Source organism: Balaenoptera physalus, assembly GCF_965194825.1.
Source record: "Balaenoptera physalus genome assembly, chromosome: X".
Taxonomy (NCBI): Eukaryota; Metazoa; Chordata; class Mammalia; order Artiodactyla; family Balaenopteridae; genus Balaenoptera; species Balaenoptera physalus.
The window spans coordinates 88,926,757-88,940,676 of record NC_138903.1 but is presented as its reverse complement, the minus strand read 5'-3'; positions in this window follow the sequence as shown (position 1 = coordinate 88,940,676).

The window sequence follows — 13,920 nt, the reverse complement described above, 5'->3', positions numbered from 1 at the left end:
TCCTGGGGTTCAGCTTTGGATTGGCCCTGCCTCTGCATGTAGGCCACCTGGGGGAGTCCATTCCCACCCAGACAGGATGGGGTTAATGGAGCAGCTGATTAGGCGGCTCTGGCTCACTCAGCCCAGGGGGAGGGATGGGTAAGGATGTGGGGCGAGCCTGTGGCGACAGAGGCCAGCACAACATTGCAACAGCCCGAGGCATGCTGTGTGTTCTCCCAGGGAAGTTGTCCGTGGATCATGGGACTCTGGCAGTAGCCGGGTGCACAGGCTCCAGGGAGGGGAGGTGTGGATAGTGATCTGTGCTTGCACACAGGCTTCTTGATGGCTGCAGTAGCAGCCTTGGCTTTTCATGCCCGTCTCTGGTGTCCGCGCTGATAGCCGTGGCTCACTACCTTCTCTGAAGCTTGTTTAGGCGGTGCTCTGAATCCCCTCTCCTCGTGCACCCTGAAACAATGGCCTCTTGCATCTTAGACAGGTCCAGAGTTTTTCCCAGACTCCTTCTTGGTTAGTTGTGGCACACTAGCCCCCTTCAGGCTGTGTTCACGCAGCCAACCCCAGTCATCTCCCTGGGATCTGACCTCCAAAGCGGAAGCCTCAGCTCCCAGCCCCCACACCCCCAGTGGGTTAGCAGACAAGCCTCTCAGGCTGGTGAGTGCTGGTCGGCAATGATCCTCTGTGTGGGAATCTCTCCACTTTGCTCTCTGCACCCCTGTTGCTGCACTCTCCTTCATGACTGTGAAGCTTCCCCCCACCACACCCTGTCCCTACCAGTGAAGGGGCTTCCTAGTGTGTGGAAAGTTTTCCTCCTTCACAGCTCCCTCCCTGAGGTGCAGGTCCCATCCCTATTCTTTTGTCTCTGTTTTTTCTTTTTCTTTTGCCCTACCCAGTTACGTGGGGAGTTTCTTGCTTTTTGGGAAGTCTGAGGTCTTCTGCCAGTGTTCAGTAGGTCTTCTGTAGGAGTTTTTCCACATGTAGATATATTTCTGATGTCTTTGTGGGGAGGAAGGTGATCTTCACATCTTACTCCTCCGCCATCTTGAAGGTCTCCTAATTTACAACTTTGATTAATTTTTATGTACATTAATAAAGTGGATATAAAGTTATAAACATGGTGATCATAAAATTTCATTTCAGCTTTAGAGCTTTTTCATTGCAGTATAATTTATTTACAATATTACATTAATTTAAGGTGTACAGCAGCATGGTGATTCAGTATTTTTATAAATTATACTCCATTAAAAGTTATTATAAGATAATGACTATAATTCTTTATGCTGCTCAATATATATTTTTGTTGCTTATCTATTTTATACATAGTAGTTGGTACCTCTTAATCCCATACCCCTATCTTGCTCCTCCCTCCTTCCCACTCCCCAATGCTAACCACTAGTTTGTTTTCTATATCTTTGAATCTGTTTCTGTTTTGCTATATACGTTCATTCGTTTTATTATTTGGATTCCATATATAAGTGATATAAGTTATTTGTCTTTCACTATCTGACTTATTTCCCTTAACTAATATTCTTCAGGTCCATCCACGTTGCTGCAAATGTCAGAATTTCATTCTTTTTTATGGCTAATATTCCCCTGTGTGTATACACACACACATACACACACTCACATGCACATGCACAGAGTACATTTTCTCTATCCATTCATCTGTGGATGGATACTTTGGTTGCTTCCATATCTTGGCTATTGAAAATACTACTGCTATGAACATTGCGGTGTGTATATGTTTTCAAATTAGTGTTTTTGCTTTGTCCATGTATATACTTGAAGTAAAATTGCTGGATCATATGGTAGTTTTTTTTTAGTTTTATTTAGTTCTATTTGTAGTAATAGCCTCTTAAATTTGTTGAGACTTGTTTTGTGGTCTAGCATGTGATCTATCCTGGAGAGTGATCTATGTGCACTTGAAAAGAATATATATTCTGCTGTTTTTGGATGGAATGTCCTGTAGATATCTATTAGGTCCAAATGGATTGCTGTATCATTTAAGATTGCTGTGCCTTATTGATTTTATGTCTGGATGATCTGTCCATTGATGTAAGTGGGATGTTAAAGTCTCCAAATATTATTGTATTATTATCAATTTCTCCCTTTATATCTGCTAATATTTGTTTTATATATTTAGGTGCCCCTCCATTGGGTGCATATATGTTAGCAAGTGTAATATCCTCTTCTCTTATTGATCCCATTATATAATGCCCTTATTTGTCTTTTATTATAACCTTTCCTTTAAAGTCTATTTTTTCTGATATGAATATTGCTACCCCCACTTTATTTTCATTTGAGTTTGAATGAAATATCTTTTTTCATCTCCTCACTTTCAATCTGTGTGTCTTTAGCTCTGAAGTGAGTCTCTTATAGGCAGCATATAGAAGTGTCTTTTTTTTATCCAATCAGCCACCCTATGTCTTTTGATTGGAACATTCAGTCCATTGGTATTTAAAGTAATTATTGATAGGAATGTACTTATTGCCATTTTGTTACTTGTTTTCAGGTTGCCTTTTTAGTTCTTCTCTGTTCATTTCTTCTTTTTGTTTCTTCCTTTGTGGTTTGATAATTTTCTTTAGTAGTATGCTTGTGTTTCTTTCTTTTTAGTTTTTGCATATCTATTGTAGATTTTTGATTTCTGGTTACCATGGGGTTCATATATGTTGGACTATATCTACTTGACTTAAACTGGTATTCATTTAAGTTCCAAAATATTCTAAAATGTCTGTATTTTTTACTCCCCTCCTCTACATTTTGCATTTTTGATGCCATATTTTACATCTTCATGTTTATCCTTTAACTGTTTATTGTAGTTATAGTTTTTGTCTTTTAATCTTTGCACTGGCATATTTAAGTGGTTGATCCTCAATCCTTACTGTATATTTGCCTTTCCTAGTGTGATTTTCCCTTCCTATAGATTCTTCTTTTCCACTTAGAGAAGACCCTTTAATATTTCTTTTACTGTAGGTTTAGTATTGATGAACTCTCTTAGTTTTTGCTTGTCTGTAAATCTCATTATCTCTCTTTCTCTTCTAAGTGATAATCTTGCTGGGTAGAGTATTCTAGTTTGCAGGTTTTTCCCTTTCAGCACTTTGAATATATCATGCCACTCCTTTCTGTCCTGCAAAATTTCTGCAGAGAAGTCAACTGACAGCCATCTGGGGATTCCCTTGTATATAACTCTTTGTTTTTCTGATGCTGCCTTTAGAATTCTCTCTTTATAACTTTTTCCATTTTAATTATGATATGTCTTGGTGTGGGTCTGTTTGGGTTCATCTTTTTTGAGAAACCTCTGTGCTTCCTGTACCTGGATATCTGTTTCCTTCTTCAGGTTTGGGAAGTTTTCAGCTATAATGTTCTCAAATATATTTTCAATCTCCTCTCCCTCTTCTCCTTCTGGGACCTGTATAATATGAATATTGGTATACTTAATGTTACTCCAGAGATCTCTTAACCTGTTTTCATTTTTTAAACTTTGTTTTTCTTTTTGCTGTTTTGATTGGGTCATTTCCATTGTTCTATCATCCAGATCATTTATGTATTCTTCTGTATCACTTAGTCTGCTATTCATTCCTTCTAGTGTGTTTTTTATTTCAGCTATTGAATTCTTCATTACTGTATGGGTCTTTTTATATTTTCTAGTTCCTTGTTAAAATTTTCACTGTCTACATCTATTTTCCTCCCTAATGTAGTTAAAATTTTTATTACAGTGCCTTGAATTCTTTATCTGGTAAATTGTTTATTTCTGTTTTTTTATTTTTTATTTTTTCTGGGGTTTCTCTTGCTCTTTCAGTGGAGACCAGTTCCTCTGCCTTCTCATTTTGCTTCACTTTCCCTGCCTCTATGAATTTAGGTATAACAGTTACCTGTAGAGGTTTCTTCCCAGTCGTGGCCACCCCAGATCCAGTGCTGTGCTGTGGCATGGAGGGAGCAGGGACAGGGTTTTTGCTCAGCTTGGGCAGGGGTGTGTGCTGAGGCTGTCACAGGAAACCCAGCATCCGCTATTGCAGACCTCTCTCTGCACTGCCTCAGCATCAAGCCAGCACTTGTTAGCAAAATAAACCCCCCAAATTATTTATAACCTAGAGAAGAATTCTTTTTTAACCTGGGTGTAATAAAGGCTTTTCTAACCAAGATGCACAATGCAGAGCCAAAAAAGAAAATATTGATAACATTGGTTTCTTAAAAACAGAACAAAACAAAAATTTATGGCAAAATCACCAAAACAAAAACTTAAAGATTAGTAAGAAACTTTTGAAAATCTATTTGCATTTTATATCCATGATGGGTGATTCTTCCTAGTGTGCAAAGAGTTTCTACCAATCAATAAGAAAATACTGAAGATTTAGGAACCTAGATGGCAGAGTAGAAGGATGTGCTCTCACTCCCTCTTGCAATAACACCAGAATCACAACTAGCTGCTGGACAATCATTGACAGGAAGACACTGGAACTCAACAAAAACGATACCCCACATCCAATGACAAAGGAGAAGCCACAGTGAGATGGTAGGAGGGGTGCAATCACAGTAAAATCAAATCCCATAACTGCTGGGTGGGTGACTCACAGACTGGAGAACATTTATACCACAGAAGTCCACACACTGGAGTGAAGGTTCTGAGCCCCAAATCAGGTTCCCAACCTGAGTGTCTGGCAATGGGAGGAGGAATTCCTACAGAATCAGAATTTGAAGGCTAGTGGGATTTGATTGCAGGACTTCGACAGGACTGGGGGAAACAGAGACTCCACTCTTGGAGGGCACACACAAATTAGTGTGCACATCAGGACACAGGGTAAGAGCAGTGACACCAGGGGAGACTGCACCAGACCTACCTGCTAGTGTTGGAGGGTCTCCTGCAGAGGTGGGCAGTGGGTGTGGCTCACCATGGGGACAAGGAGACTGGCAGCAGAAGTTCTGGGAAGTACTCCTTGGCGTGAGCCCTCCCAGAGTCTGCCATTAGCCCCACCAAAGAGCCGGGGTAGGCTCCAGTGTTGGGTTGCCTCAGGCAAAACAACCAACAGGGAGGGAACCCAGAGCCACCCATCAACAGTCAAGTGGATTAAAGTTTTACTGAGCTCTGACCGCCACAGCAACAGTCAGCTCTACCCACCACCAGAGCCTCCCATCAAGCCTCTTAGATAGCCTCAACCACCAGAGGGTAGACAGCAGAAGCAAGAAAAACTACAGTCCTGCAGCCTGTGGACCAAAAACCACATTTACAGAAAGATAGACAAGATGAAAAGGCAGAGGGCTATATACCAGATGAAGGAACAAGGAAAACCCCCAGAAAAACAACTAAATGAAGTTGAGATAGGCAACCTTCCAGAAAAAGAATTCAGAATAATGATAGTGAAGATGATCCAGGACCTCAGAATAAGAATGGAGGCAAAGATTGAGAAGGTGCAAGAAATGATTAACAAAGACCTAGAAGAATTAAAGAACAAACAAACAGAGATGACCAATACAATAACTGAAATGAAGAATACACTAGAAGGAATCAATAGCAGAATAACTGAAGCAGAAGAATGGATAAGTGACCTGGAAGACAGAATGGTGGAATTCACTGCTGCAGAACAGACTAAAGAAAAAAGAATGAAAAGAAATGAAGACAGCCTAAGAGACCTCTGGGACAACATTAAACGCAACAACATTCGCATTACAGGGGTCCCAGAAGGAGAAGAGAGAGAGAAAGGACCAGAGAAAATATTTGAAGAGATTATAGTCAAAAACTTCCCTAACATGGGAAAGGAAATAGCCACCCAAGTCCAGGAAGCGCAGAGAGTCCCATACAGGATAAACCCAAGGAGAAGCACGCCGAGACACATAGTAATCAAAGTGGCAAAAATTAAAGACAAAGAAGAATTATTGAAAGCAGCAAGGGAAAAATGACAAATAACATACAAGGGAACTCCCATAAGGTTAACAGCTGATTTCTCAGCAGAAACTCTACAAGCCAGAAGGGAGTGGCATGATATACTTAAAGTGATGAAAAAGAAGAACCTACAACCAAGATTACTCTACCCATCAAGGATCTCATTTAGATTTGATGGAGAAATCAAAAGCTTTACAGACAAGCAAAAGCTAAGAGAATTCAGCACCACCAAACCAGCTCTACAACAAATGCTAAAGGAACTTGTCTAAGTGGGAAACACAAGAGAAGAAAAGGACCTACAAAAACAAACCCAAAACAATTAAGAAAATGGTCATAGGAACATACATATCGATAATTACCTTAAACGTGAATGGATTAAATGCTCCAACCAAAAGACACAGGCTTGCTGAATGGACACAAAACCAAGACCCATATATATTCTGTCTACAAGAGACCCACTTCAGACCTAGGGACACATACAGATTGAAAGTGAGGGGATGGAAAAAGATATTCCATGCAAATGGAAAGCAAAAGAAAGCTGGGGTAGCTCATATCAGATAAAATAGACTTTAAAATAAAGAATGTTACAAGAGACAAGGAAGGACACTACATAATGATCAAGGGATCAATCCAAGAAGAAGATATAACAATTATAAATATATATGCACCCAACATAGGAGCACCTCAATACATAAGGCAACTGCTAACAGCTCTAAAAGAGGAAATCGGCAGTAACACAATAATAGTGGGGGACTTTAACTCCTTACTTACACCAATGGACAGATCATCCAAAATGAAAATAAATAAGGAAACAGAAGCTTTAAATGACACCATAGACCAGATAGATTTAATTGATACTTATAGGACATTCCATCCAAAAACAGCAGATTACACTTTCTTCTCAAGTGCACATGGAACATTCTCCAGGATAGATCATATCTTGGGTCACAAATCAATCCACAGTAAATTTACGAAAATTAAAATCATATCAAGCATCTTTTCTGACCACAACGCTATGAGATTAGAAATGAATTACAGGGAAAAAACATAAAAAACACAAACACATGGAGGCGAAACAATACGTTACTAAATAACCAAGAGATCACTGAAGAAATCAAAAAATACCTAGAGACAAATGACAATGAAAACACGACAATCCAAAACCTATGGGATGCAGCAAAAGCAGTTCTAAGAGGGAAGTTTATAGCTATACAAGCATACCTCAACAAAAAAGGAACATCTCAAATAAACAATCTAACGTTACACCTAAAGGAACTAGAGAAAAAAGAACAAACAAAACCCAAAGTTAGCAGAAGGAAAGAAATCATAAAGATCAGAGCAGAAATAAATGAAATAGAAACAAAGAAAACAATAGCAAAGATCAATAAAACTAAAAGCTGGTTCTTTGAGAATATAAACAAAATTGATAAACCGTTAGCCAGACTCGTCAAGAAACAGAGGGAGAGGACTGAAATCAATAAAATTAGGAATGAAAAAGGGGAAGTTACAACAGACACCACAGAAATACAAAACATCCTATGAGACTACTACATGCAACTCTATGCCAATAAAATGGACAACCTGGAAGAAATGGACAAATTCTTAGAAAGGTATAACCTTTCAAGCCTGAACCAGGAAGAAATAGAAAATATGAACAAACCAATCACAAGTAATGAAATTGAAACTGTGATTAACATCTTCCAACAAACCAAAGTCCAGTACCAGATGGTTTCAAGGTGAATTCTATCAAACATTTAGAGAAGAGCTAACACTCATCCTTCTCAAACTCTTCCAAAAACTTGCTGAGGAAGGAAGACTCCCAAACTCATTCTATGAGGTCACCAACACCCTGATATGAAAACCAGACAAAGATACTACAAAAAAAGAAAATTACAGACCAATATCACTGATGAATATAGATGCAAAAGTCCTCAACAAAATACTAGCAAACAGAATCCAACAACACATTAAGAGGATCATACACCATGATCAAGTGGGATTTACCCCAGGGATGCAAGGATTCTTCAATATATGTAAATCAATCAATGTGATAAACCATATTAACAAATTGAAGAATAAAAACCATATGATCATCTCAATACATGCAGACAAAGCTTTTGAAAAAATTCAACACCGATTTATGACAAAAACACTCCAGAAAGTGTGCATAGAGGGAACCTACCTCAACATAATAAAGGCCATATATGACAAATCCACAGCAAACATCATTCTCAATGGTGAAAAACTGAAAGCATTTCCTCTAAGATCAGGAACAATACAAGGATGTCCACTCTCATCACTATTATTCAACGTAGTTTTGGAAATCCTAGCCACAGCAATCAGAGAAGAAAAAGAAATAAAATAATACAAACTGGAAAAGAAGAAGTAAAGCTGTCACTGTTTGCAGATGACATGATACTAGACATAGAGAACCCTAAAGATGCCACCAGAAAACTACCAGAGCTAATCAATGAATTTGGGAAAGTTGCAGGATACAAAATTAATGCACAGAAATCTCTTGCATTCCTATACACTAATGATGAAAAATCTGAAGGAGAAATTAAGGAAACACTCCCATTTACCACTGCAACGAAAAGCATAAAATACCTAGGAATAAACCTACCTAGGGAGACAAAAGTCCTGTATGCTGAAAATTATAAGACACTGATGAAAGAAATTAAAGATGATGCCAACAGATGGAGTTATATACTATGTTCTTCGATTGGAAGAATCAATACTGTTAAAATGACTATACTACCCAAAGCAATCTACAAAATCAATGCAATCCCTATCAAATTACCAATGGCATTTTTTATGGAACTAGAACAAAAAATCTTAAAATTTGTATGGAGACACAAAAGACCTCGAATAGCCAAAGCAGTCTTGAGGGAAAGAAACGGAGCTGGAGGAATCAGATTCCCTGACTTCAGATTATACTGCAAAGCTACAGTCATGAAGACAGTATGGTACTGGCACAAAAACAGAAATATAGATCAATGGAAAAAGATAGAAAGCCCAGAGGTAAACCCACGCACCTATGGTCAACTAATCTATGATAAAGGAGGCAAGGATATACAATGCAGAAAAGACAGTCTCTTCAATGAGTGGTGCTGGGAAACCTGGACAGCTACATGTAAAAGAATGAAATTAGAACACTCCCTAACACCATACACAAAAACATACTCAAAGTGGATTAGAGACATAACTGTAAGACCAGACACTATAAAACTCAGAGAAAACATAGGAAGAACACTCTTTGACATAAATCACAGCAAGATTTTTTTGATCCACCTCTTAGAGTAATGGAAATAAAAACAAAAATAAGCAAATGGGACCTAATGAAACTTAAAAGCTTTTGCACAGCAAAGAAAACCATAAACAAGACAAAAAGACAGCCCTCAGAATGGGAGAAAATATTTGCAAACGAACCAATGGACAAAGGATTAATCTCCAAAATATATAAGCAGCTCATGTAGCTCAATATTAAAAAAACAAACAACCTAATCCAAAAATGGGCAGAAGACCTAAATAGACATTTCTCCAAAGAAGATATACAGATGGCCAGGAAGCACATGAAAAGCTGCTCACCATCACTAATTATTAGAGAAATGCAAATCAAAACTACAATGAGGTATCACCTCACACCAGTTAGAATGGGCATCTTCTGAAAATCTACAAACAACAAATGCTGGAGAGGGTGTGGAGAAAAGGGAACCCTCTTGCACTGTTGGTGGGAATGTAAATTGATACAGCCACTATGGAGAACAGTATGGAGGTTCCTTAAAAAACTAAGAATAGAATTACCATATGATCCATCACTCCCACTACTGGGCATATACCCAGAGAAAACCATAATTCAAAAAGACACATACACCCCAATGTTCATTGCAGCACTATTTACAATAGCCAGGTCATGGAAGCAACCTAAATGCCCATTGACAGATGAAAGGATAAAGAAGTTGTGGTACATATATTCAATGGGATATTACTCAGCCATGAAAAGGAACGAAATTGTGTCATTTGTAGAGACGTGGATGGATCTAGAGACTGTCATACAGAGTGAAGTAAGTCAGAAAGAGAAAAACAAATTCGTATATTAATGCATATATGTGGAACCTAGAAAAATGGTACAGATGAACTGGTTTGCAGGGCAGAAATTGAGACACAGATGTAGAGAACAGACGTATGGACACCAAGGGGGGAAGTGGCAGGGGTGGTTGTGGTGGTGGTGTGCTGAATTGGGCGATTGGGATTGACATGTATACACTGATGTGTATAAAATTGATGACTAATAAGAACCTGCTGTATAAAAAAATAAAGAAAATAAAATTCAAAACTTAAAAAAAGGAAAAGAAAATACCAAAAATAACCCAATTAAAAATGTAAAAAGATACAGATAGACATTTCATTGAAAGAGCTCTTAAACAGGAAAAGACGCTTAATCTTATTCATAATTAGAGAATTATGAGATACCATTTTCATCTTTTTGATTGGCAGATATTAAAAAAAATTTGCTAGCACTGTGTTGTTATGGCTGTGGAGAAATAGACAATCTTGTTTATTACTGGTGTAACATAATTGGTTCAACACTTATGAAAGACAATCAAAATCACAATATGTTTATTCTTTAGCCTAGTAATATCTCTTCTATAAACTTATTCTACAAGTATATTGTCACATGTGCAAAATGACACATAGGCCTTATTACTCATTGTGGCAGTGTTTATAATAGGAAATGATTGGACAAAATCTAAACTTCCATTGGTTGGGGACTAGTTAAATAAAATATGATTTATTGATACAATGGAATACTATGAAACTGTAATTTTATTTAAATTACTTTATTGAGGTATGATTTACATATAAAGGTGTACATATTTAATATATACAACTTGAGTTTTGAGATAAGCATAATCTCATGAACCCATCACTGCAATCTATGCTATAAACATACAAATCACCTCCAAAAGTTTCCTTTAACCCCCATATTTATTTATGTAAAGACAATTTTTAGAGCAGTTTTAAGTTCATAACAAAATTAATAGGAAGGTACAAAAATTCTGCATATACCATCTGCCCCTACACATGCACAGCTTCCTCCATTATCCACATCCCTCACCACAGTGGTACATTTGTTACAACTGATGAACCTACATTGACAGATTATAATCATCCAAAGTTCACACTTCACATTAACGTTCACTTTTGGTGTTATACATTCTATGGGCTTGAACAAATGTAAAATGATATGTACCCATCATTATAGTATCATACAGAGCATTTTCACTGCCCTAGAAAACTTCTGTGCTCCACTTATTCTCCTTTTACCCCATAAATCCTGGAAACCACAGATCTTTTTACTATCTCCATTGTTTTGCCTTTTCCAGAATATCATATAGTTGGAATCATACAGTATGTAGCCTTTTTTAGATTGCCTTCTTTCATTTAGTAATATGCATTTAAGGGTCCTCTATATCTTTTCACGTCTTGATAGCTCACCTCTTTTTAGCATTGAATAATATTCTACTGTCTGGATGTACCACAGTTTATGTATCCATTCACCTACTTAAGGACATCTTAGTTGCTTCCAAGTTTGGGCAATTATGAATAAATCTGCTATAAACATTCATGTGCAGGTTTTTTTTTAACATGTCTGCAATTCCATTGAGTAAACACTAAGGAGCATGATTGTTGGATTATATGGCAAAAGTATGTTTGGTTTTGTAAGAAAAAGCCAAACTGTCTTCCAAAGTGGCTGTACCATTTTGTACTCCCACCAGCAATGAATGATAATTCCTATTGCTCCACGTCCTCACCAGTGTTTGGTGTTGTGAGTGTTCTGGATTTTGACCATTCTAGTAGGTTTCTAGTGGTATGTCAAGTGTTTAAGTTTGCATTTTCTTGATGACATATGATGTGGAGCATCTTTTCATATGCTTGTTTGCCATCTGTATATCTTGCTTGATGAAGTTTCTGTTAAGGCCTTTAGTCCATTTTTAAATTGGGTTGTTTGTTTTCTTATTGTTGAATTTTAAGTGTTCTTTGTATGTTTTCTATAATTGTCTTTTATCAAATGTGTCTTTTGCAAATATTTTCTCCAAGCCTGTGGCTTGTCTTCTCATTCACTTGACATTGTCTTTCACAGAGCAGAAGTTTTTTTTTTTTTTTTTTTTACTTTTTATTTTTTTGTGTGTAATAAGAACACTTATAAGCTTTACCCTCATAGGAAAATTTTAAGTATACAATACAGTATTGTTAACTACTGGTTCTATGATGTATAATAGATATCTAGGACTTATTTATTGTATATAAGTAAAAATTTGTACCCTTTGACTAATACCTCCCATTTCCCCCTCCCCCAACCGTTTCAACCACCATTCTACTTTCTGTTTATATGAGTTTGAATATTTAAGATTCTTCATATAAGTGTTGCCATGTAGTATTTGTTCTTCTGTGTCTGGCTTACTTCACTTGGCACAATGTCCTCCAAGTTCATCCATGTTGTTGCATATATCAAGATTTACTTCTGTTTTGAAGGCTGAAGAATAGTTCATTGTAAGTATATACAACATTTTCTGTATCTATTCATCTGTCTATGGACATGTAGGTTGTTTCCACCTGTTGGCTACTGTGAATAATGCTACAATGGACAGGGGAGTGTAAATAACCCTTTGAGACTCTGATTACAATTCTTTTGGAATGTATACACAGAAGTGGGATTGCTGGATTATGTAGAAATTCTAATTTTCGGTTTTGAGGAACAACTTCATTATTTTCCATAGTGGTTGCACCAATTTACATTCTAACCAACAATGTAGATAGGACTCCTTTACTCCACATCATTGTCAACACTTGTTATCTTTTGTTTTCGTTTTTGTTTTGTTTTGATAATAGCCATCCTAACAGGTGTGAGGTGATATCTCATTGTGGTTTTGGTTTTCATTTTCCTGATTATTAGTGATGTTAAACACCTTTTCATATACTTGTTTGCCATTTGTATGTCTTCTTTTGAGAAATGTTTATTCTTGTCTTTGCCCATTTCCTGCCTTTTGATTTTGTTGATGGTCTCCTTTGCTGTGGAGAAGCTTTTTTAGTGTGATGTAGTCCTATTTGTTTATTTTTGCTTTTGTTGCCATTGTTTTTACATTCAGATAAAAAAAAAATTGCCAAGACCAATATTAAGGAGTTTACTGCTTACGTTTTCTACTAGGAATTTTGTAGTTTCAGGTTTTACTTTCAAGTTTTTAATCCATTTTGAGCTAATTTTTGTGTATGGCATAATATAGTGGGCCAGTTTCAGTCTTTTACATGTGGCTGTCCAGTTTTTCTAACACCATTTATTGAAGAGACTGTCCTTTCTCCATTGTATATGCTTGGCTCCTTTATCATAAATTAGTTGACTGTATATGTGTGAGTTTATTTCTGGGCTCTCCACCCTGTTCCATTGATCTATGTGTCTGTTTTTAAACAAACACCATACTGTTTTGATTACTATAGCTTTGTAATATAGTTTGAAGTCAGGATGTGTAATGCCTCCAGCTTTGTTCTTCTTTCCCAAGATTACTTTAGCTATTCAGGGTCTTTTGTGGTTCCATATATATTTTAGAATTGTTTGTTCTATTTCTGTGAAAAATGCCACTGGAATCTTGGTAGGAAATGCATTGGACCTATAGATTGCTTTGAGTAGTATGGACATTTAAACAATATTAATTTTTCCAATCCATGAGCATGGAATATCTTTCCATCTATTTCTGTATTTTTCAATTTCTTTAATCAATGTTATATAGTTTTCAGTGTACAGTTCTTTCACATCAGTTATATTTATTCCTTGGTATTTTATTCTTATTGATATAATTGTAAATGGGATTGTTTTCTTAACTTCTCTTTCTGATAGTTCATTATGACTGTATAAAAACACAACAGATTTTTGAATATTGATTTTGTATCCTGCAAATTTACTGAATTTGTTTATTAGTTCTAAGAGTTTTTGGTTGTTATCTTTAGGGCTTTCTATATATAATATCATGCCATCTGCAAATGGTGACAGT